At 51.0% G+C, this 22,327-nt stretch overlaps 1 protein-coding gene across 3 annotated transcripts in view; it reads right to left on the reverse strand.

The window, feature by feature from the left end:
* Positions 1–22,327, reverse strand: part of PPP2R2B (protein phosphatase 2 regulatory subunit Bbeta) — a 64,008-nt gene that overhangs the window by 18,470 nt on the left and 23,211 nt on the right. The window lies entirely within an intron of this gene.

The raw sequence follows: 22,327 nt of genomic DNA on the forward strand, positions 1-22,327 counted from the left end.
AGAAAGCAAATGGGAACACAATGGGTCCTGTTAATTGAGGACAAAACCTACATCTGAAACTGCTCAGGAAGAAGAAACCGAAGAGTAAATAATGTCTGGTAATGGGAGAGCCAGAGCACAAGTCCACCCATATATCCCCTGTGGAGGTCTCAGTGCATCTCACCTTCTCCGCATCTCACCATGCCATGGCAAGAGGTGTACCCTGAGCTCAGAAAGAGGTTTTGAGAAGGATACAAACATTAGAATTACAACTGACTAACACAGCCAAATCCTCAGCCTCTCAAGGAGGATTCCCAGGTCTGACCCTCAGTGACAGGCTGTGGGTCATGCTTTGCTCAGAAAATGGGGAGACTCTACATTTCTCTGTTTAAAAGAGAGCTCTTTGGTGTCCCTTTCTGTCTGCCTCACTTAAAACAAACAAAAAAAGAGCTAGTGAAGTGTTTACTCGGAAAGGCATGCACCGTTAGTGCTGAGGAATTCACCTCCATGGCAGGGCTTGAGTGCAGTTTGATGGGAGCTGTGGACCTACCACTGCTCAGGCCTGGGCACTGCAAGGCACCCTGAAGGAACCAGGACCTTCTGTCCCCTCTGTCAGGTGAGATTTAACCCAGCAGGGCGGCAGCTGCAGCAGAGATGGACCCTCAGCCCCCGCCCAGCAGGCAGAGCAAGAGGCTCATCCAAAACTGGAATCCAACTCCCTTCCCTGCCCATGAAAAGTGTCAGAGAGAACTAAAAGGGGAGGGGGGGGAATTCAGGGCCCCTCAGGTACAGAAACAACAGGCTGAAGAGGAAGAAAGCCTGGGCAAGGCCATGGAGCTGAAGGGGACAAGGAAGTGGCATCCAAGTCCCACCAGAACAGGGCTAGGTACAGTGTGCAGGAGTGTGGGGAGCCCGGGCCATCGATCCTGCCCCAAACTGTGTGGTCCACGGCACAGGGTGTGAGGTGGGAGGGCAGAGGACACCAGAGGTTAAACTGCAGTCTAATGGCATGCAAAATCACATGTGATTGATTGGCATTGATTATCCCCTGCTGAGGTGAATCAAAGCCTGGGAAATGGAAATCAATTCCACTGCATTAAGCCCAGTAAGGATATGGAGCAGGAGCAAAGTGCCCTGAAACACCACAGCTTGCTGACACCACAGAGCAAAGCACAGGGAGCCATGGCATAGCACAGCATGGCACGACACCCGTCTGACCCCGGCACCCCAGCCAGGCCAGGGCTGTGGTGAGCGAGGCACAGTTTAGTGTTAAAGCACCACGCCTGAACACCTCCCAGCCCTGGGCAGGCCCATCCCTGTGCCATCATGAGTCCTGCTTCCTGCAGGGATCCAGCTGCAGCCACGGCTCAAAGGGACCTCCCAGCAGCTCGGGCTGGACCCTGCTGAGCTGTGCTGGCTGGGTACAGCTCCTCATCACGACAACATGGTGCTGCAGAGCTAGCAACAGCTGCTCCTCTTCACCAAAATGGAATAACACTCCTAGATTGAGGAGCTAAAAATACTGGCACATTCCAAATTTCTCTGCCCTTGTTGCAGCAAAGAGGAATTTCATGCTACCCAACCTAGACGAAAGAAACTCCCATCTGGCAGCAACTCTTGTGTCACTCAGCGTCCCTCACCAAAGCACCCATTTCAGAATGCCGGCATGCACGAATGTGAATTCACATCGCTCCACCATCCTGGCCAGGTGTAATTTACTGGAACTGCTGGAAAGGAGAGTTCAGCAGGAAATACCATCATGGAAGGGCTCAGCACAGAGACACCCAGGGAGCAGAGCTCTCACGGCCCCAGGTGCCCACGGCAAGGACATGAAAGGGGCAAGTACTGCTCCAGAGCCTAATGCACCAGCAGACACCATGCAGCCTCAGGATGCGACGGGTTGGGTCATCGACAGGAGCAGAACAAAAGAACAGAAAGGAAACTGAAGGGCAGGTTTCAGGCAGAGCCACAATTTCGCCCATCTGAGAAGGTGAACAGAGTGCAGCAGAGCAGTAAAGCTCCCTTTGGCCCAGCTGCCCTGGCCCCTGGCCCCAGCCAGCACTCATGCCTGCCCACCAGTCCTGGTGGGTCCTGGGTATGCACACATCACAAAACTCTTCTATCTGCATTAAGACACGCAACTCATTAGCTCTTGGATTAATGGCAATTTTTAATTGGTCAGGCTATGAACACATCCCACCTGTGGCGGCAGAACAGCAGTAAATCAAGACAATTAGCCTGGGACCCAAGAATCTCTCCTGCAGTGCAAATAACCCTCACTTTGTGAGGAAAACCAACAGCTGCTCTAGGGTGCCCCAGAACACCCTGCTGCCAGGAGACCCAAGCAGCCCCTCCAGTCAATCCCAACCTTGCCCCAGCTCCGGGTGGGGTGGGAGAGGTCCACAGGTGCTACCTCAGTTAACAGTCTAGGCTGTGGCAGGACAGACCCTCTGCACGTGCACCTGAGGATAACCACAAACCATGGTTTACAGAGCACGGCAATTTCTTTTAAGAAATCACAGAATATTCTGAGTTGGAAGGGATCTGCAAGGATCATTGAGTCCATCACTTATGTGACTGGAGACTGAACTCACACCTTTGGCATTATTTGCACCATGCTCTAACCAACAGAACTAATCTCAGGGGCTTAAAAGCAAACTGATGGAGAGTTGGCTGTTACTGAAACCCACAATTTCCTGAGTGATTTTTTTTCTCTATTTACTATTCTTTTCTACATTATTCATCTTGCACGGGTACATCAGGGCAGCTCCCTGGTATTCTCAGGGCTGGGGTCAGAGGACAGCACTGGGAAGGGACTCAGGCTGCCATCCCTGCCCTCCTGCACCCCCTGCCCTGTGCTCAGTGCTCCCCACACTCACTGCCTGTGCTGGCTCACACTGCCAGAGCATTCCAGGCAACTCATCTGACTGCTCTGTCCCTTGGCTCACTGCAGGATTTACACTGCCGTCCCTGTGCCAAGAGGCTTAGCAGCACAGCAGACACAACCTCCTCAAAATGGCTGATTTGGGCTTAGGAATAGTAATGGAAAATCCAAGTCCATCTGCAAAATACACCCTTAAAAAAATGAGACTTTGTAAAAAGCAGCTGAGCATTGATCAAGTCCTCCACCCTTTCCACACTAAAACCTTTAAAAACTCCAGTGATTTCTGCCACAGAACTGTCTGGGCACTTCTCATGCATGGGCATAAAGGCATAAGCAACCCAAAAAGTGGCCTGCTTGCAAAATACCTTCTGAAAACCTGTGATTTCCAGGGACATCACTGGTTGCTGAAAACCTGAACATCTGACACAGGCAGCAGGAACTCACAGATGGTAACAATACTGAGCTCTTACTATTTACAAGATCTTTATCTGCAGAAGGAACACAAGAGCTGCTTTTCTCAAAAGGTAACACTGTGCTGAACACTGCAGCACCAGGCCTGACCCTCGGCACACCCCTGTGTCCTGGGGATGTTGCCTTGCAAACCCAGGACCCTCTCAGATGCACACCCCTGCATTAGACTCTTCTTACAGACACCAGGATGGATGCTTTCCAACACACTTCATGTGCCATGCCGTCTTTCTTTCTGGTCATCTTGCTGCAGCCATCTGTTAGCAGATCAGCAAAAACTATTGACTGTTGAAAAATTTTAATTAGAAGTACCCAAATGTCAGCTAAGTGAGTAAAATTCAGGAGCAGCAAGCTTTGCTCTCATGTAGAGCAGCTATTTTCGGCTTACAACCCAATTTTGTTACCATCTTGCTCTGATGTCATTCTCTGTCACATTATTCCAGTTTGGTGCCCCTGGAACAAGCCTCTTGGCTGAACACGGGAGGCACAAGATGCACCTAGTGCGACAGGAGCTTCTCACAGAAACCTGGCACTGGTTCCACAAAGGGTCACAAAGCACATTGCACACGTGGAGACGAAAGTGATGGGTGCCCATGGGCACACCTGGGCACAGGGTGACTAAATGGGCTGCCTGCAGGTGGGTCAGCCTGGGAGGCAGCACCAAGACAGAGACACAGGTGGGTCAGCAGGGAGACTCCATGGATCTGGCACATGATGGGAAATGGGGGGAGGCAAATGGGGAATGTGGCTGATGGAATATGAACACCTTCTGCGTGGGAAACTGACCCTTCTCTGCCATAACCTACCTCCCCGCAGCGAGCACCCGCCCATCAGAGTGGTGGCATTTGAAAAAATGTTTTTAATGCTCCAATTCCAATTCTATGGGAAAGCAAACACACCAACACAGTGCAGATAGTCCCTGGCATTTGCTGTACAGATTTGAATTTAATCAGCCAAAGATGGCTTAATTCAGCATCTGGGGCTGCAGTGAGTAAGATGGCAGCGCAATTGGACTGGGGCAGGCAGTGCCACCCAGAGCACTGGGCTGTGCCACCCCCGCCTCAGTGCCCGTGTCTGGGCAGAGAGGATATTTCAAACTGGCATCAGCCACCACAGTGCTCTGCCAGCAGCATTTCCCTGCCTCTGTCCCAGTCAAGTCCCACTGCCCATAGCCCCCTCTCCGGGAGGCGGCATGGCCTTTAGCACACCCCATTGCCCTCCTGGCGCCTTCAGGAACCGGCGCAGCTCAGGGTCCTCCCTCTGGGGTGTGCCCCGTTCCCTGAGAGCCAAAGATACCTGTGGCAAGTGGTCACTGTCAGGTTCTGCCTCCACATGTGGCTCAGTGCCACTGCCTGCCTCTGTCAGCACGCCTTGCTGGGCCACAAACCCTTCACGAGGCTCCGCAAGAGCTCACGGTGACCCAGAGCCCCTGCATGGGGCCAGACCACAGCACATGCTATATCTGCTCCCGCTAAAACTCATCACAAACTAAATTTTCTGCCGACTTTAACATTTCTTCCCATGGAAGACAGATGTCTGTGCCATCATTTTCAATCTGCTCCTGGAAGAGTTTGTCTCAAGACATTTTCCTTCCAGTATTTTAATTAAACCTTCTTTCTTCCAATTTAGTAGGGTTCATTAAGTGATGTCCTGAGCCACTGAAATGAATTGCTTAAAAGTGATTTGTGCAGCAGCTTGAAGGAGCAGATTGCAGTTATAAAATGAACCTCTCTTTGAACTTTACAAGTTTTGCTACTTGGGGTGCAGAAAGCATCCAAAAGCCTCAAGTCCCTGGGGAAGGCCCAAGGTCTCTGTGGGCAAGACAGCATTCCTTCCTCCTGCTGGTAAGTTACAGAGAGTGAAATACACTTGTTTATAGACTGCAAGTGTAAATAATAACTATTGCTGCTTGAAAATAACAAATTTCATATATACAGCTATCTTTAGTGGAAACAAAACCCTTGTTGTTACAGGGAATAAATTCTGGGATGTTAGAGGCTTCCAAATATAAGCACGGACGTTCACTAGATCCAGTGAAAACCCTCTTCCCACCAGAGGGGATTTAATTACGTTGATTCTGACAGGGAATTAAAAGTCTTTGCTGGAAGCTCTTTTTCTGGTGTCAGGGCTGTATCATTGAAGCTAAACATGGTGTTTCCCCAGGCAGGCTAGTGGAAAGTATTTTTGACAAAACTGTTGGGCTGAGATAATCTTGAGATTGTTCATCCCCCACAGTGCAGAGCTGGATCTGAACCTGGCTGTTCCCAGCAAGGCCTTATCATCAGCACAGCCACACACCAAAACCAGCTAGAGTGCATGGAAAAGTGATTAGTCTGTTCTAAACTAGCAGCAAATGTGGAGACAAGCACAGAGGCACACAGAAGGCCGGGCAGGGGCAGGAAGATGTCACCTGCCCAGACATGGCAGCTCTTCTGCCAGCAGCTCCACGAGCAGCACAACAGCCAGAGCAGCACCCCTGGGGACACCCAGATCTCAGGCCACCAAGGCTCCCATTGAGTAGTTTGTGACTCTGCCACAAATCTGCTGTCACAGGCTGTGACTGATTCAGCCTCAAGTGATTGCCTGCCCGGCCTTACTACCCATGTCCATGGGGAACAGGGGCTCAGCTTTTGTCCTGAAGCACAGCAGCTCCCAGCAGGCTGCAGCATCAGCAGAGGACACAGCTAGCACAGGACAGCACTTTGAATGAAGCTCTGGTTAGTCGTGAAGATTGAGACTCTACTTTAATCACAGGTGAATGGTGTGACACCAAGGCATTACAATCCTGAATACAAGGCTGTTACTCACATGAGAGGAGTGGGGTGAGTGTGAAAATTACCTGGATGCAGCAGGAGAAGGGTTAGTGAGTGTTTCTGCAGCACACACGGTCAACACCCAATAGGCATAACTATACAACATCCAGCAGCTTCCACTGAAAAGCTGCAGTGAAGAACAGTATGTTGTCTTACAGACCTCACCTTCTAAAAATTCAGTGGGAGCTGGGTGCTTCATCTCTTTTCCTCCTCGTGCTGTCAGTGAGAAAGCAGGTTGCCTGACATTAGGCAACTAACTGGGTGTTACCTGACATGAGGCAGCACTGCTCCTATACACCACCCATGGTCCACCTGATCCTCATCCAAGAACAAGGCACTGAGCTTCCCTCTCTCACGCTCCTGCCTGCGAGGCTCACCAGGAGAGAATCACATCGTTTGAGTAAGGCCCTGGAGCAGACCTCAGCTGCCTCAGTAACACATCACTTTAGCTCAGAGCTCCCACCGAACACAGCATCACCAACACATATCAACCTCTGGGCACTCCGAATGCCACTGCCAGCCCAGCCGAGCCTTTGCCAGTCTGGTGGTGTCCTGGAACGCTGAAGGACTTGGGACAACCTCTGCTACAAAGAGGGGTCAGTACCATGAACACTCGCCCACACCCACCTCAGGTGGCACGAAGCAGCATCCAAACACTGCATTTGACACTGGCTCAGCCAGACAGGGCGAGCAGCAGCTTCACTGACAACTGGCATGCTGCCCGTGCAAAATCCTCCTAACACAGGTACAGCTGGCATCAGCCATGTCTGCATGGCCACCACCAGGGCAGGGGAGGGAGAGCTCGGAAAGAGGAGATGGTCTCGTACTCCAGAGCAACGCTTGGGGCAGATCAGTCACTGCCACTGCCTGTGACGAGGCAGGGCTTCATCCCAGGGATGGGGAACACTGTCCGGGGCGCGAGGAGCAGCATCACTTCTGCAAAACAGCCATGGCAGCAAGAGCAGCTGCAGGACACCCAACACGGATGCAATCCCTGCCCATATGCCCAGGTGTATGCCAGGGGTGAGGGTGTGGATTTTAACAGTTCTGCTGGAAAGCTGCTTCCCATTCGGACAGAAATCTAGGCATTATTTAATTCAAAACAGAAAACAAACTGCACTGTGGGCTGTGAGCAAGTTTGGGCTCCATTCAGAAGGGGAAAAAGTGAAAATACTAATTAACCCCAGTTGTTGGAAGAACGCCCTGCAGAAACATTATTCAGAATGGGTCACAAATCATAAAATACTAATAATAAAAAAAGCCACAATGCTCTGGGGACATTAAGCGATTACAGAGAGTTGTTATTTGGCTGATTTTCACACTTCATTAGCATGTGCATAATTTAACAAGTGAACGTGCTGAGGGCTGGCAACACATAAGAACCACTTTCTTGAAACACGATCTGTAAATTGGGACACCACAGTTAGGGGGCTTGTCTTAAATCAGGATGGAAAAGCAACAGACATTAATTCCAGGCCTTCAGCAGAAGAAATGGATGTTCGGGGACCACAGGCCAAGAGAGGTGCTATGGGAAGGTAGCTGCCCCTTTGGACATGGCCCAGAGAGCCCAGCTTCACATGGCTGGGCGCCACCTCAAAGCCATTTAACACAGAATTAGGTAAATCTGGATAAAACAACACAGTGAATCTGTGACCTTCTACTGCTCCTGCTTGTCTGGCGCTCACCACAGAGCAGTGGGGACACACTGAAGCAGAGGGCGGACACACTTTGGGAGTTACCATCAGAACAGGCAACCTTCCAGCACACTCATTCCTCTTGCAGCAGGGAGAAACGAGGGCAGGAAACAAAGGCGATTTATCGGTACCAAGATAGCCACATCCCATGGACGGGGCAATGCCAAGACAAACCAGATCGCTCGGGGCCAGGCGGCTGCCAGGGTGGCTGAGAGCCCACAGGCATCCCCCTCAGTGGCTGTGACACGGGGGGACTGAAGGCTCCACAGCCATCAGCCACGGACAAGGGCGCCCTGGACCAGCACCCAGGGCATGTGCTGCCCATCGCAGGGCTCCCACAGCACCTAACGAGGCTGGGCAGACACGGCAAGCACAGGTGTCCAGCACAAGGAGACCTGTGAGCTGAAGGCAAAGGGATGGTTCAGATGAGGGAGAGATGAGACCTTTGCAAGAAAAAAAATCTCTTGCTCTTTTTCCCCATAGAATGTGGCAGCCACATCTCTAACCACTGTTCCAGATTGTAATTTCCCCATATTTTAACAGAGATTCTATTTATGAAACTGCAAGAGGATTTAGTACTTATGAATAATGCCACGAGGTCTGGGAGATGTTTCTTTATATGATTAACTGACCACAGGCCATTTGTTTTACAACAAAGAGGCTCAATGATCCGTGCACACTGATTTATTCAGTCCCCATCTAATGCAGTGTTTGACATCTTCCTGGTACCCATATCTGCACAATGATGGGAGGAATGCAGACCACAGAGAGCCTCTGCCCAGTGCTCTACATGACAGTCCACTAGCTGGGGCAGAACTGATGGGCAAGAAGCCCAGGTCATGGTAGGGGAGCCCAACTGGCATGCCAGGTTTCTCAGTGAAGCAGGCCAGGATTCTGCTTTCAGGTTCTCCCTAACACGCTCCTCACTGGGACATTGCCGCATGTTTCACCCACATTTCTGATTTCAGATCCAATATTTGCTGCAAAGATAATGGGTATTACAAAATAAACTAGGGGAATCGATATTAGCCCTGTCATACTGGGCACCATTGACACTGTTTGCTGATGAAATACTGCTGCACTGAAATAGTGTGTGAGAACTGGCAAGTGGATTTCACTCTGAATAAAAGTGGAATTGACAAATGTACTGTAATTGTCCAAATTGAACAGCTGATGGCAACTACCTGGCATCCTCTGAGTACCACATACTTTCTCTCCAGAAGCACTCCTGCGTTCCAGGAAAGAAGGCTGGAAATGTTACTTTCCTTTTGAATTTGGCTCTTAATAATTGAACAAGAAATTATATGGCTACAGAAGAAGTCTGAGTTTCTCCATCCAATGAAACACACAGCAATGCCTGGTTGGCATTTAATGTTGTTTTGTTTTGCTGTACATAAATAATGAGGAGTGAGGATGCAGTACTTTGAAGTTGAACTTCAGAGTATGAGCAAAGCTACAGTGAGAGTAATAGATTATGCAAAACTATTTGTGCTTAGAATGTTAATTTTTCAAGATGATGCAAAAAGGCACTTTTTAAACCTCTTCTAAAAACCCAAAGAAGCCTTGGGACCAAACCATATGGTTTAAGTCAGCGGCCTATAGCAAGGTTAATGCTTCTGCCAGCCAGCAAGGATTTGGGCAATTAGTTTATTAATGTGTTTATGTAAACAAAGAGAAAAAAAGTTGGGGAAAGTCTCATCCATTTCTCTCTGCCAAACTTACTGAACATCATCAAACAGAGAAAATGCAAATCTAAAAAACTTTTAAACCCAATAAAGCCCCAGCCAGCCTCAGCACCCTGACAAGGAGAACTGGTGAGACCATTACATATACAGGGCTGAGTGGTGTCTTACCAGAGTCACGAGAAATGAGCAAAATGGTTCCTTCCAGTCTCAAGAGTCTATGAAACCTCAAGCAGAAAGCTACCATATCACTTATAGTTTATTGTTATATAGCCCTGACTCAGTACAAGGAGTATCTAATTATCCTAATTGCTTCTACTTTGGGAATGGGCCCTTTACACTTGGATAAAGGTGCCTATAAACAGCAGCATTTCTGCCTGCTCAGGCTACAGGTCAGGTTTTATATGCTCTGAGAAGATTAACTTTATTTTTAGTGAAGAATTTAATTACAGGAAGCGATTAGCCAAATGCTCCCAGTCAATACAGATGCAGTACAAGCTGTGTGGGAATGGCCACCTTTGCTCCTATGCAGGAAGTCCAGAAACACTGGACATTATTGCAAAGCCATTTGGGTTTTAAGTGACACCAGCCAGACCTGGATCTCCACAGGCCAATTACAACATGCTGACTTAAGCAACATTCAGCAGGGCTGGGAAACCAATAAAAAGACAGCGGGAGCCTGAAAGTCCATTTTAAAATGCAGGAATACATCAGTTTATAGGCTTGTTTTCTAATGGCAACACTGCAAAAGTCAATGGCTTTTGAAAAGTAAAAGAAACACAGAAAACTGCTTGCAAACTCTGCTAGTGAGAAAACAGCAATTGCTGATAAATGTAACTGTTTTCTCTGTCTTTTGGAGGACTGGACAAAATAATGTTTTGAATATTTGCCATCTCCTGTAACCCTTTCCACTGCATGTTAATAACTGCAGCTATTCACTAAGCAAGAAAAAACTGTAACTAGATATAGCTAAAATAGCCTTCCAGCCTCCAAATAGCACTGCCAAGGACTAACAAAGGCTAAATCCAACAAGGCAGCCAAGCAGGCTCACACGGGAGGCAGACGGGCGCGATGGTGGAAACACACTGTGGTGAACACCAAGCACCCAACGGGGACAGCTCGCTTGGGTGGTATCATGGTGTATTTGTCTACTGCTAATTACCACCCTCATCTCTTCCCAGGCCTGCATGTGCACCGAGAAGGTACTGGCTGGACCCACTACCCATAAGACCACCAGCCCAGCAGCTGCTGCACTGAGCCTGACACACAGGTTTTCCAGGGGGTTGGTTTCATTTGAAGGCCTGAGACTGGATATGCAGAGGAAAAAACCCTTTTTCTGACAAACCCGAGTCCTCTGATTTCATCACCTCATCAATAACTTTGCACATTGTCAGAAACAGATGGCAAGGAAAGAAAGAGGTTTGGTGAAGCAGCAGCTATCAGGAGATCAAGAACAAAGTGCCTCCCAAGTCTGGAATTCAGCTGTATACCAGTACCTCAAACCAGGGCACGGCTCCTGCCTGGAGCCAGGAAAATCACTCCCAGGTAGGGAAGTGAAAACCACATATTGCTCAGCCTGGCTGCACCGCCACTGTGGGACAGGGCGCTGCAGGCAGAGCTGGCGCTGCGGTGCCCCTTTTGGAGAGCAGCACTGGCACTGGCCATGCTCACTGCTGTGGCCACTCCCCGAGGCCAAGCCACGGTCTATAAACACTGAAGAAGCTGGGCAAGATGCTTTGCCCATGCCCATGCCCAGCCCATGCTGGGATAGGGCAGACACCCGGCCTGACACGGACAGACACTTCCTGCACGTGGGAACACGAGCATTCCCACAGAGATGCGTCCCCTCCAGAAGGTGCAAGGAGCGGGAAAATGAATCTGAAAACAGCCTCACAGGTTCCTTTCTCAAGAGAAAGCAGAGCCCTCTTCATTAAAGAAATAAAGCCTTTAAGAATGGTACACCAAAGCCCCTCTGGCTGCCCAGGCTGCTTGGGTCCCTGGCAATGGGAAATACACCAGACATGAGCATGATTTGGAGCAATTTCTGGCAGTTCTGTGCAGAATCTTCCCTCCTGCCTCTGAAGGAGGGCTCTGGCTCACCCTGCACCACGCTCCTGCTGCTCCCACATGAGCAGGTCCGTGCCTGGACCCACCCACTTGCCCATGGGAAGCTGGGGAGCAGGGAAGGGGAAGGGGTGAGTGAAAGAAAAAGGCGAGAGTCATGACTCCAAGCAGCAAGCAGAAGGGTCGAGTGTGTGTGTGTGTGTGTGTGTGTGTGTGTGTGTGTGTGTGTGCAGCCAAGAACACAGACGTGCACAGGAACAAGGGCAGACACAACTAACTGCCCACAGCCTTATGGACTTTTTGATTTACAACCGCTCATCCCTGAGAAAAGGGGTCCCTAAAATGCTTGTGAACATTCCTGTGTCCTTCTGCCTCCTTCCACAGGCAGAATGCCCCATCAGAAAGGGGGAGATGGCGTCTGCCTGCCTGAGAGAGAGCCTTGGTGCAAAGAGGACACCTTGCACTGTGGCTGGTTTTGGCTGCTCAAGGAGATGGTAGGATGGGTGGTAAGTCAAAGGACTCAAAAGACAACATCCTTCTGAAACACAGAACCACAGTCCTCCCATCCCTGTGAACCACACAGCCAGAGATGTCAGAGATGGGATCTCAAACCTGTATTTAGCAGACAAAGCACTGTGGCTGTGTCCACAATCAGCCAGGGCAAGGAAACATGTGGGTTGGGATCTACAGGCCATGACACTCCCAGGCAACCTTCTCATGGAAACTGACAGCAGCATTTGGCCCTGAGAGCCTAACTTAGAGCAGGGCTAATTGCATTAAGGACCACACAGCGTATTGCTTTATTTGTAATGAGTTTTAGGCTTCAGAAGCTGAGAATCCCATCTGCAAGAACAGACTGTTGCAGGATTCTTCTATTAATAGCCACTGGTACACACTTCCAGCTGAGGGACACAAGGAGGGAGGAGACAACCAGATGGAGATAATGCATTAGGGTGACACAAAGCCAAAAAAAGGATGATCCACTTCCCCACATCCTCACACACATCTCAGGCTTGCAGCAAGGAGCAAATGAAGTGTCATATGTGATTAACTCAGAAACATCCTAATTAGAAAGTTCTTACATTCGATCAAATGTCCAAATATGACAAGACTTCTGTGTCCTACCCAGAGCCCCATGCAAACAAGGTAACACGACAGACTTCAGCTCCAAAGCAAGATCCATTCCCAGCCTGGCATCTGTAAGATCCTGTTTATGAAGGCTTTGAGACCTGCTAGTGAACACGTGTCAGATGAGAACCAAGATCTACTATTCTCCCTTCTACACTACACTGAAATCAAATTCTCAAGCACCTGACTCAGGCTGACCTCCAAACCAGCCTGTCAGCAGAAACTGTTGCCACTGATGGCAACTATGAGGAATTCTGACCATCTAAAGATCCTTGGGAGACATGGATCTGGCCTCACTGTCACCAGAAACAGCCCCAGCTACAAGGTAATGTCTGCACAGCATCATCTTCACAATCTTGGGTGAATTCAACCATTTAGTGCCACAGGGACAGATCTCTGGCTTTGTTTCTATGTCCACTGTTTTTCTGCCTGATGACTTCCATCGCTGAAAGAAAGCTGAATACCCTGTCATAGCTGGAGTTGCTCCATCAGTAACACCTCACTGCTGCACTTTGCAGGACTCCTAATGGAAAACGTCACATCAAGTTGCCAAATGACAGTATGAAACAGCATCCATAGCCAGATCTCTGCTGCAGGAGAGCTTGTACTGAGCTCTACAGGGGAAGAGGGGCTTCCCTCAGGCACCTCCAGGATGCCAGCAGCACGACAGCCCATCAGCACTGGGTTTTCTCCATCACCACAACACACTTGCTAGCAAGAGTCTGGAGACTCCCCACAGTGACTGTTCCTCCAGCCCCCCGGCCCATCCCCTGAGCTGCTTTCCACTCAACACAAAGAACACAGCAGAAGCACAGCTCACAGCTCAGAGCATTGCTGAGCAAAGCCAGCAGAGCTCCTGGGACTCACAGGCGTCACCAGGAGCAGGCAGGGTCCCATCGCTGCAGGACTCCAGCCATGATCTACAGATGGAAATCATGCAGGTTCTGGTGGCCACACCAACCCCCAGACCAGAACTCTCACCCAAGGCCAGGGCAGAGAAACACCACCACCAAAACTTAGCCAAAACAGAACAGTTTGTCACTGCTGAGAGAGGTGCTCAGCAGTGTTTGCTCCTGTTTGCTCTGATGCCTTCAAACAGAGCAATTCTGTAGAAGGAAACTGCTGCAGACGCTTGCAAAGATTCTGATGGGACTCTGGCTTCTGCTCAGAAATCAGGAAAACAACCAGACTACCCCTAGATCCCTGCGTGACTCGTATCCTCCAGCTGAGAGTGTTACCTGAACAGATCTTCCCAAGCAGAGGCAATCACAGGCAGACATCTGGCACGCCATTCCTGCTAGCCAGAAATTTTCAATGGGGAGCCAGTTACAAAGCAACACTGCTCACGCTGTTATTATAATTAAGAATCTGTCAGCCTGCTGAAACGAAGGCCAAGTTTATTTAGGGATTGTGAGGGAGGGCTCTCCAAAACAGCCTCTCTAATTCTCTCTCTTCCATTCCCCAGATCCCAGAGATGCATGTTTCTACAGACAACTTGCCAGCTGAGGCTGGAGCAACCTCCACCACTGCTGACATCTAACCTCCAGCAGCAGGCCCCATCTTCTGCTCCGAAACAGCAAGTGCAAGGGTCTCCCTAATCATTATAGAGGTTTCCAGTGGAACTAGGAACAGCAGGAAGGTATAGGTGGGTGAACTTCCACTGGTTCCTGCCTCAGGGAGCCATGCCACGCACCCCGCCTTCAGGACAGTACCTCAGGTGTAGAGTTGGGATCTACAGAGCAGGACTCCATGGAAGCAAAGCTTGTGTTCTTGCAATTTCATGCTGGCTGAACAGCCTCCCACCTGCACATCTGAACATTGCAGATCTCCAGGCACCTTTCATTGGGCTCCAGTGCCCCTGGAACACCGCATGGGATGGGCACTCTTCCTGGGAGGAGGTTAGTGCAGGAGCTGCCCCACAAACACGCGACAAAATGCCTGGTGACGTGCACTGTGTGCCTGTGCAAGTTTAATGTAGGAGCCAGGTGTTAAACAAGCTACAGCCCCCCCAGCACGGGTCAGCATCTGGCACCATCAGCCTGAGCTCTGTGGTGAGACAGACTCAAGGGCTGCTGCCCCTGCTCCCCCTGACCTCGGCCCTTCTGGCTCAGTAAAATTGACTTGGCCTGCAAGGGAGGTGACCTGTCACCCCTGCTCACCAGCTGCGAGGCTGGTGCAGGAATGGGCAGTCAGGCACTGGCGCGTGGTGTTTGGTCAACGCCGGCACTCCTCAGGGAAGCTGCCAAGGCAGCAGGGGCAGCGCCACCCCTGTAACACAGCTGCAGCCAGCCAGGGGACACCCAGAACACCAGTCGGGAGCTGGCTGACCGTCACCGTGCACTGCTGTGGCACAGCACTGCTCCATCCCCGACAGCAGGCAGGGTGCCAGGGCAGGGCGAGGGCAGGGCAGGACCCCAAGGGCCCTGACTGTGGAGCCACACCAGCTCAGGTCACACGTCAAATCACAACTGAGACACGTCTCTCTTGCCATGAGCTTGCTATCAACTGATGAGGACCCAGGTATCAAGAATGAAACACACCAAGATGAAACTTTAAAAACCCATTGGTCTTCCAAAGTCTACAACACCTTGAAAGTGAGCACATTTAGGGAACCCTGCTTGCATGGCTGTGCTGGCTGGGCTCACTGAAGCCACAGCTGAACCAGAAGCCATTTTGGGGTCCAGGCCTTCCCCCACTGTTGTACGTCTCAGCAAGCTCATTATCAGCATTTGGAGAGGTTTGGCTTTGATACCCCTTGCACTAAAATGAGTTTCAGATCAAACCAGGCAGTCAACAGAATTTTTAAATTAAACTACAAAATTATTTAAAATCCCCTTTGAGGACATTATCACAGGGTTAACACCCACTCTTGGCTTCAGATAATACAGCAGCAATAAATGGTAATGTGCTCTATGAAATATGATTTATTTTTGCTGAGCAGGCTTGGCATTATAAATCTCAGCACTCTTAACATTTAAAGTTGTTATTCCAATGACTAAATAGACATGAGGGAGATAACAGTCTTTATCTCCATTAATGTTTTATTGTTGTTCAGAGAATATGGATATGGACTGATCCAAGCATAGGAAAATCACAATTTGTTTGCATATTGGGGAAGCTGAGATAATGGTTGTGTTTTATGACCGCACCAGGGAATCAGCTGAAATGCAGGATAGAGCAGATCAGAATGAGGGATTAATCAGCTACTTTGGTTTCTGGTTTATGGCCCGGTTACATTTCCATTCCCAGGACTTGCCTTAGCATGACATTAGAAGAAATGGTTCAACAGCTGAGTCGTGGCACCCAAGGAAGGGAGGAAACAGGCTTTGAAGGAAACAAAAAGGCTGCACAACTGTTCTATGCAATGCAGACAAACAGCACTGCTACAGAGGATCCTTCTGGATATTCAGCTGCCTGGAACTGATCTCTGCTCTCCCTGAGCTCCACTGTCGGGGTCTCTGCAGCTTCCTGTGGTGTCACAACACAGAGCTCCTGACCTGCCTGGCATTTTACCTCCTTCCCGAGGTACACACTGCACCTCAGAGGACCACAACACCCTCTGGAAGCTGAACCTGAAACAGTGAGCTGGAGCTGCAGTGAGGGCTGTGCTGCTGGAGGCTTAAGCAGATAAGAGCTGAAAACCAAAACAACAGAAACCCCAGATAAACCCACAGCCACCTGCCCCATCCCGAGACCCCCTGGGCCAGACCCTTTCCCCTCAAAAAATCAGGTGCATAATACTTTAGGGAAAAACAACAACCAGTGCTGCCCTCAATGAAGACATTGACTCCAACAGCTCAATCACCCTTTTCCTGGGAGGATGGCATGGGCACAGCATTCCTGACAGCACACTAACACACCAATGTGCATACATCTGGCCTCCAGTGCCCAGGTGCTGGGCCAGATGGCCACAGTGGCATCACAGCCTTTCCCAGCACTGGAGTCAGAAGCAGTTCCAGGTTCGCTGTGCCTCAGCTGCCCCTCTACAGGGCACGCAATCGCCAGCTCCCCAAGCCATGGGGATTTTGGGAGGGCTGCAAAGAGCTCAGGTGCCACTGCCCAGGGCTGCCGGATGCCCGGCGGTCACAGCGGCTCCGCACAGGGATGCTGAGGTGAGGAGTCTGTGGGTGTTTCGGTCAGCCGCAGGCGCACCAGCTGTGCAGCAGCTGCACAGCGCTGGCTGCCCGGAGCCCCGGTCGGTGCCTGCGCTGCCCGGGCACTCGCCACAGAGCCCGGGGCGCTCGCCCGGCACTGCCCGGCCGCTCCCCGCGGTGCCAGCCCTGCCTGCAGCTGGGGCTCTGTGCCTGCTCAGCGTGTCGGAGCCGCGGGGATGAGCGGGGACGAAGCAGCCACTATTTTTAAGCTGCCTGATCAGCATGCTGCCCGGCCAACAAGCCTCCAGCGGGCCTCAGCTCCGCACCAGCCGACACACACCTCTGCCAGCGGTTATGGGAGGCACCAACCCACACAGCAGCATTGCCAAGTGATCCAGCAGCTGGCACGTGTATTCTCAAAGGATATTTCTCCACAAGCATTTATTCCCCCAGCCGGTCACTAACAAGCAAGTCTGGACTCAATAATCTTGGAGGTCTTTTTCAACCTTAATGATGATATGATTCTATGATTCTAAGCCTGCTGGCAGGGGTACACCTCTGCTCCAGCTTGCAGAGTTGAGGAAGCTGATGATTACCTTGTCTGCCACGCCATTAAGCCCTTCCACCTACTGACCTTCCAGGCACCAGATCTCACCAGCTCCTTTGGGAGAAGGCGTCAGGGGTTTGGCACAGCCCTGCAGACTCCTGTTCCCACAAGCAGCCACAGCAGCAATCAGCTGGGTCAGGTGAGGAGCACATCCCGCCCAGCATCCTGTCTCCAGCAGACACCAGGTGGTACAGCAACCATGCAACGTTTCCAGTAATATTCTCCTACCCTCTGCAAGGTTCAGCTCAGGGGACTCATGAACCAGAGGTGGTCTCTCTACATTTAGTAAATCCTGACCACTCCACCAAGGCACTCTATTCCATGTCAAAACCTGATGACAGGGCTGTCCTGGCTGGTACTCCAAGAATCACCTGCAAGCACCCACAGCATAGCTTGGGGTCCTGGACCTGAGGGCCTGACCAGTTCTGGGTTCTGACCTGCTGCAGCTGGTCCCCAAAACACGGGGACCCCACAGCAACAGGGACCAGGTAACTCCAGGTTGTAAGGGCACACCCCTCTGCGTGCTGTTGGTGCCTGCTGGGACTGACCCAGCTTTCCCCAGCACTGGAGAGGGAACAGCTTGGGTCTTGCACAGGACTGAGGAGACAGAGACAGATGCAAGCCATCACCAGTGACCAGGCACCCTCCTCACAGTCCATCTGCAGTGGGTCAGTCACATCATTACCTGCTCCCAGTCCTCTCAGTAATCTCTAGATTACAGAGTCCCTAGGCACATCTATTCTCTCATTAATCTGTAGATTAAAGTATCCCCAAATCGGCTTTGATGTAGAGCATTGCAAACAGTTGAGTTATGCTGTGCTTCTGCAGCAATCCCGTATTAGACAGAATACAGGATGGAGCCACATGTCTGTGGGTCCTTCCCACCTGGGGGAGCACAGGCTCAGGAACAGGAAGGGATGTCTAAACACAGTACAGGTGTATAAATAAAAAGCAGAAAGGATGCGACTGCGTTTCGTACCCAAAGCACTCATGTGATAAAACAACTTCACAGAGGTTCCTGGATTAACTAAACCTCAACCCAGATATCTCCAAACAACCACTTGCATAGTTTGCAACAACAGAAATACCCAACAACTCTTGCCCTAACCCAGCACTGGGAAATGCGTCACTTGGTGCTTTCCTGGAGACTACATGCAGATTTTTAAAAAAGCAACCACTGTACCACAGAGAGCTCAAGGCAAACTTCCCTGGCATCAGGGCCCCTTCCTGCAGCACAGTGACAGGGCAGGGATAGAGGCAGGATAGGAGTGACTGAGATGCTGACCGAGAGTTACACAGGGAGTAACAAGATTAAAGCAGGAAAAGGAAATAAAGGCTTAGTGATAGATTTCCCAACAGCAAAACCTAGTTGGTTGGGGAAACACTCCCTCAGGAGATTAAAGACTTGCAGGGGCATTAGCCAGACCCAGGGAAAGGGTGCAGGGAGCAGCCATGCAGTGGTCCAGGAGTGGCTGCAAAGTATCCTGACTGTCCTGCCCAGCAGGGTCAGCCCTGGTACATCCCCAAGGCCATGCAGCTCCAGCAGGGCCAGCCCCATGCCCACAGGGGAGAAGATCCCTTGGCATAGCCATTGGGGAACAGGGACATCCCTCAGGGGATGCCAGGATGGTCCCCCGTAGCAGCCCCACACCATGGCCATGGGACATGAGTACTGCCAAGGACCCTTCTCCAGCAGCACAACCACCTGGCCACGGCCACCTCTCCATGAACCCAGGCGAGACCACAACTCCTCCTCCTATTGCCATGTTGGAAATCTTGGGTGCCAGGGCTGGGCCATGCCAGTGCTGCCCACAGCCATTGCTGGGCCTGGGACGTGTGCACTGTGTTGATGACCAAAGTACACACCCCAAAATGCACACCCCACCCAGAGACTCCTGCCAGTGCCTCCCCAGAGCAGGTCCCTGGGGATGCAAGCACCCATCACACCCTGGAAGAGTTCCTGTGTGCTGCATCATGCTAGCAGGAAGGGCCATGTCTCAGTGTCTCCACATCTTTATGGGAGAGGGTGACTCTGCCACAGCTGTTGTGGGGCCAAGGCCTGTGGGCTCTCCACACCAAGCCCAGGAAATCCAGCAACAACAGGAGGGAGCAGGGATAGGGCTGGAGAGGTGAATTCCATCCCAACATCCAGGTGCTTGTGAGAAGATGGGCTGGGCTGCTGGCTGAGCTCACAGGTTGGGGACAGGACAGGCAGTGCCAGCTTGGCCCAAGCCCACCAAGCCCTGCCACCAGAACCCCCTGCCCCAGGAGGGCCCCCAGGCCAGCCTGGTTCTCAGCATCCCTCCCTCACCAGAGGACACCTGCAGCAGGGCAGATGTGCACAGACATGGAGCACCAAATGAGGCATTGTCCCCCTGGGATGAACCATGACTGAGCTCCTGTCCCACCTGAACCTGCTGAGCACACAGGCTGGGCAGGGCTCAGGGCAGGGCTCAAGGGCAGGGTCATTCATGTCATTCCTTTCCTGTTGGGAGGTATTTACCCAACTGTCAGCCGCTGCAAGAACTCTGAGACATGCCAGGTGAACAGCACTGCTGCACAAAACAGGTGACACTCACAGCCTGAAGCCTAAAGGAGACAGGAGTTTTGGGTCCAGCTGCTGAAACGGGCCAACCTGGGGCAGGGGACATGAAGGACCCTTAAGGCCACATTCCAACAAGCACATCCAGAAGTGGAAGTTGCTCCAATGGTTGTTTGTATTCAAATGTCTCTATTTGTCCTACTTTTGGCTGGGCACTCAGCAGAATTGCCAGTGAAGATACATTTAAGCAAAACAAGAACAAATCAAGCATATTTTCTGGAGATTTTTCATGTGAGATCTGCTGTTCTGCAGCAGTGCGCTGAGATCTGAGCTGGCATTGCCCTGGAACCCACTCACCCTGCTCCCCGTGCCCGGCAGACCTTGTGACACAGCTGGGGACGTGGGCTGCACCTCACCACCTCCCTGGCAACCCGAGTCGAATTAGTACAAGGGCCCGGTTTCTTCTCAGCAATACTCTGAGCTGCACAAGAACAAGGCATTCAAATGTGCACTTGTGAAATACCATTCTCACCCCACATTTGCATGAAAATACCAGACCTATTTAAGTGACAACGACACTTCACTAAAGCAAATTACATAACCGGCTATTTCCCTCAGCTGACACACCAGAGACACCTTCATTTCCAAAGCAAGTCTGCACTTGCTGCACAGCATTTAGAAGGATTTTCTTCTTTTTAAACCAGATACTACAGCGTTTTAGGCATATGCTGCTTTCACATGTAGAAAAAATAAAATTAAATTATCTAAATTTTTTATCTTAGCAGAATCTACCATTTCAAAGTGCAGCCTCCCTCTAGCAAAACCACTGCATAGAGTCAGGAGTTCTATACAGCAGGGAGTGAAGAAAAACTCCCAGCTGATACAGAACCATTAAATCCCCTCCTGTACGTCTCCCTGCCCTGCCACCGCAGCAGGGATCACACGGTTGATTCTGTCATCTACTGCACAAATGCCTCTGTCTGTTTCATTTCTACCGAGAGCATTGCTATGGCTCCCTAGTACGACGCAGAAGGTCTTTCTGAAAATGCCAGCATACAGCCACAGATTACAGACTGGATTTTACCACTGCAAATCCCCAGCCTTCCCAGGGGCACCGGCAGAAATCGCTGCGGGCTCATCTCAACCCTCCACCCTTCCCCACCAGGAAACTTGAGTTCTCAGCAGGTCACAACAAGGTAGCTATAGCCTCATTTTACATTTGCTGGCTGTTGCAGCTGCCTTTTAGAATGCAGCAACAGCAAAATCATCCTTCAGAGAGCACAGCACATGGTGATGTGAGCTAGACAACTGGGAGGTATGGGAGCTCAGTCCCATCCTGCCGGAAGCACTGGCCCACACCACTCCTCTCAGCAGAAACATCCCGTCACTCAGCGTGGTGTGGCCTCCACAGGTCCGCCACTCAGCCCCAGGGCAGCTCTGCCCACTGGCCAGCCCCACAGTGCACCGGCACCTGGCCCTACAACACGCCCTGCGGGACCCCGGGCCACAGCGTGAAACACCCAAGCAGAGCGGCAGAGCCAGGGATGCCCCAGGAAAAGCCATCCCCAGCGCCTGGGGGCTGCCACGCTGAGCGCTCCATTCCAGCTACACACAAGCAACACAAACAACCATTTCTTTGGCTCATCAGGTATTCAAAGCTTTCCATTACTACATCAAGCCGAAGATTTTCCACTAGATAAACCCTCCTTTAGCCATGTGACAAAATTCCCAAAGTCTGGCTTCCTCTAAGTCTCATGAGGATGACACAGTAAGTGAAAGCCTCTTTGGCTACTAATTAAGCCATGAATAAGCTTGCTCAGACTCTGGTATGGAATCTGGTTTTTGAAGCCTCATTGAAGGTGTCAGTGCTACCAGAAAGGGGGGGGTTCAGTTTTGTTTTACATCAGCTGCACTTTCCTCCTGAAGAGAGAGAGCAAAGGGAGGTTGTGACAGAGCTGATGTGAAGTTGACAGCTCTTCAGCTACCAGGGAAGATAGCAGAGGCAACAGCAGCTCCATCCCCATCCCTCCCTCATCCCTCTCTGCTGGAGCTGCCTTTGTGGTGGCTGCAGCAGCATGTGCAGGCTGAGCTCATGTTCTGATGCCTGAAACGAACATGGCCACACCATCTTCTCTGCTCTTGAGCTATTATGGGAAGCCACTTTCAAATGCACCATGAGCCTCACCAGGGCTTTGACATTATCCATGTCCAATAGCCTTGGCATCTCCTTGCATCTGCAACGCACCAGTCAGGATGCACTTCACTACACCTTCCTGAAGTGGCCTGTACTGAAAATACCCCCGAAACAGCTGCTCCATTGACCAGATCTGCACCAGCGTCTTCCGTATTCCTGCACCCCACAGCGCGGCTTC

The sequence above is a fragment of the Taeniopygia guttata genome, chromosome 13 (assembly GCF_048771995.1).
Source record: "Taeniopygia guttata chromosome 13, bTaeGut7.mat, whole genome shotgun sequence".
NCBI classification, from domain to species: domain Eukaryota; kingdom Metazoa; phylum Chordata; class Aves; order Passeriformes; family Estrildidae; genus Taeniopygia; species Taeniopygia guttata.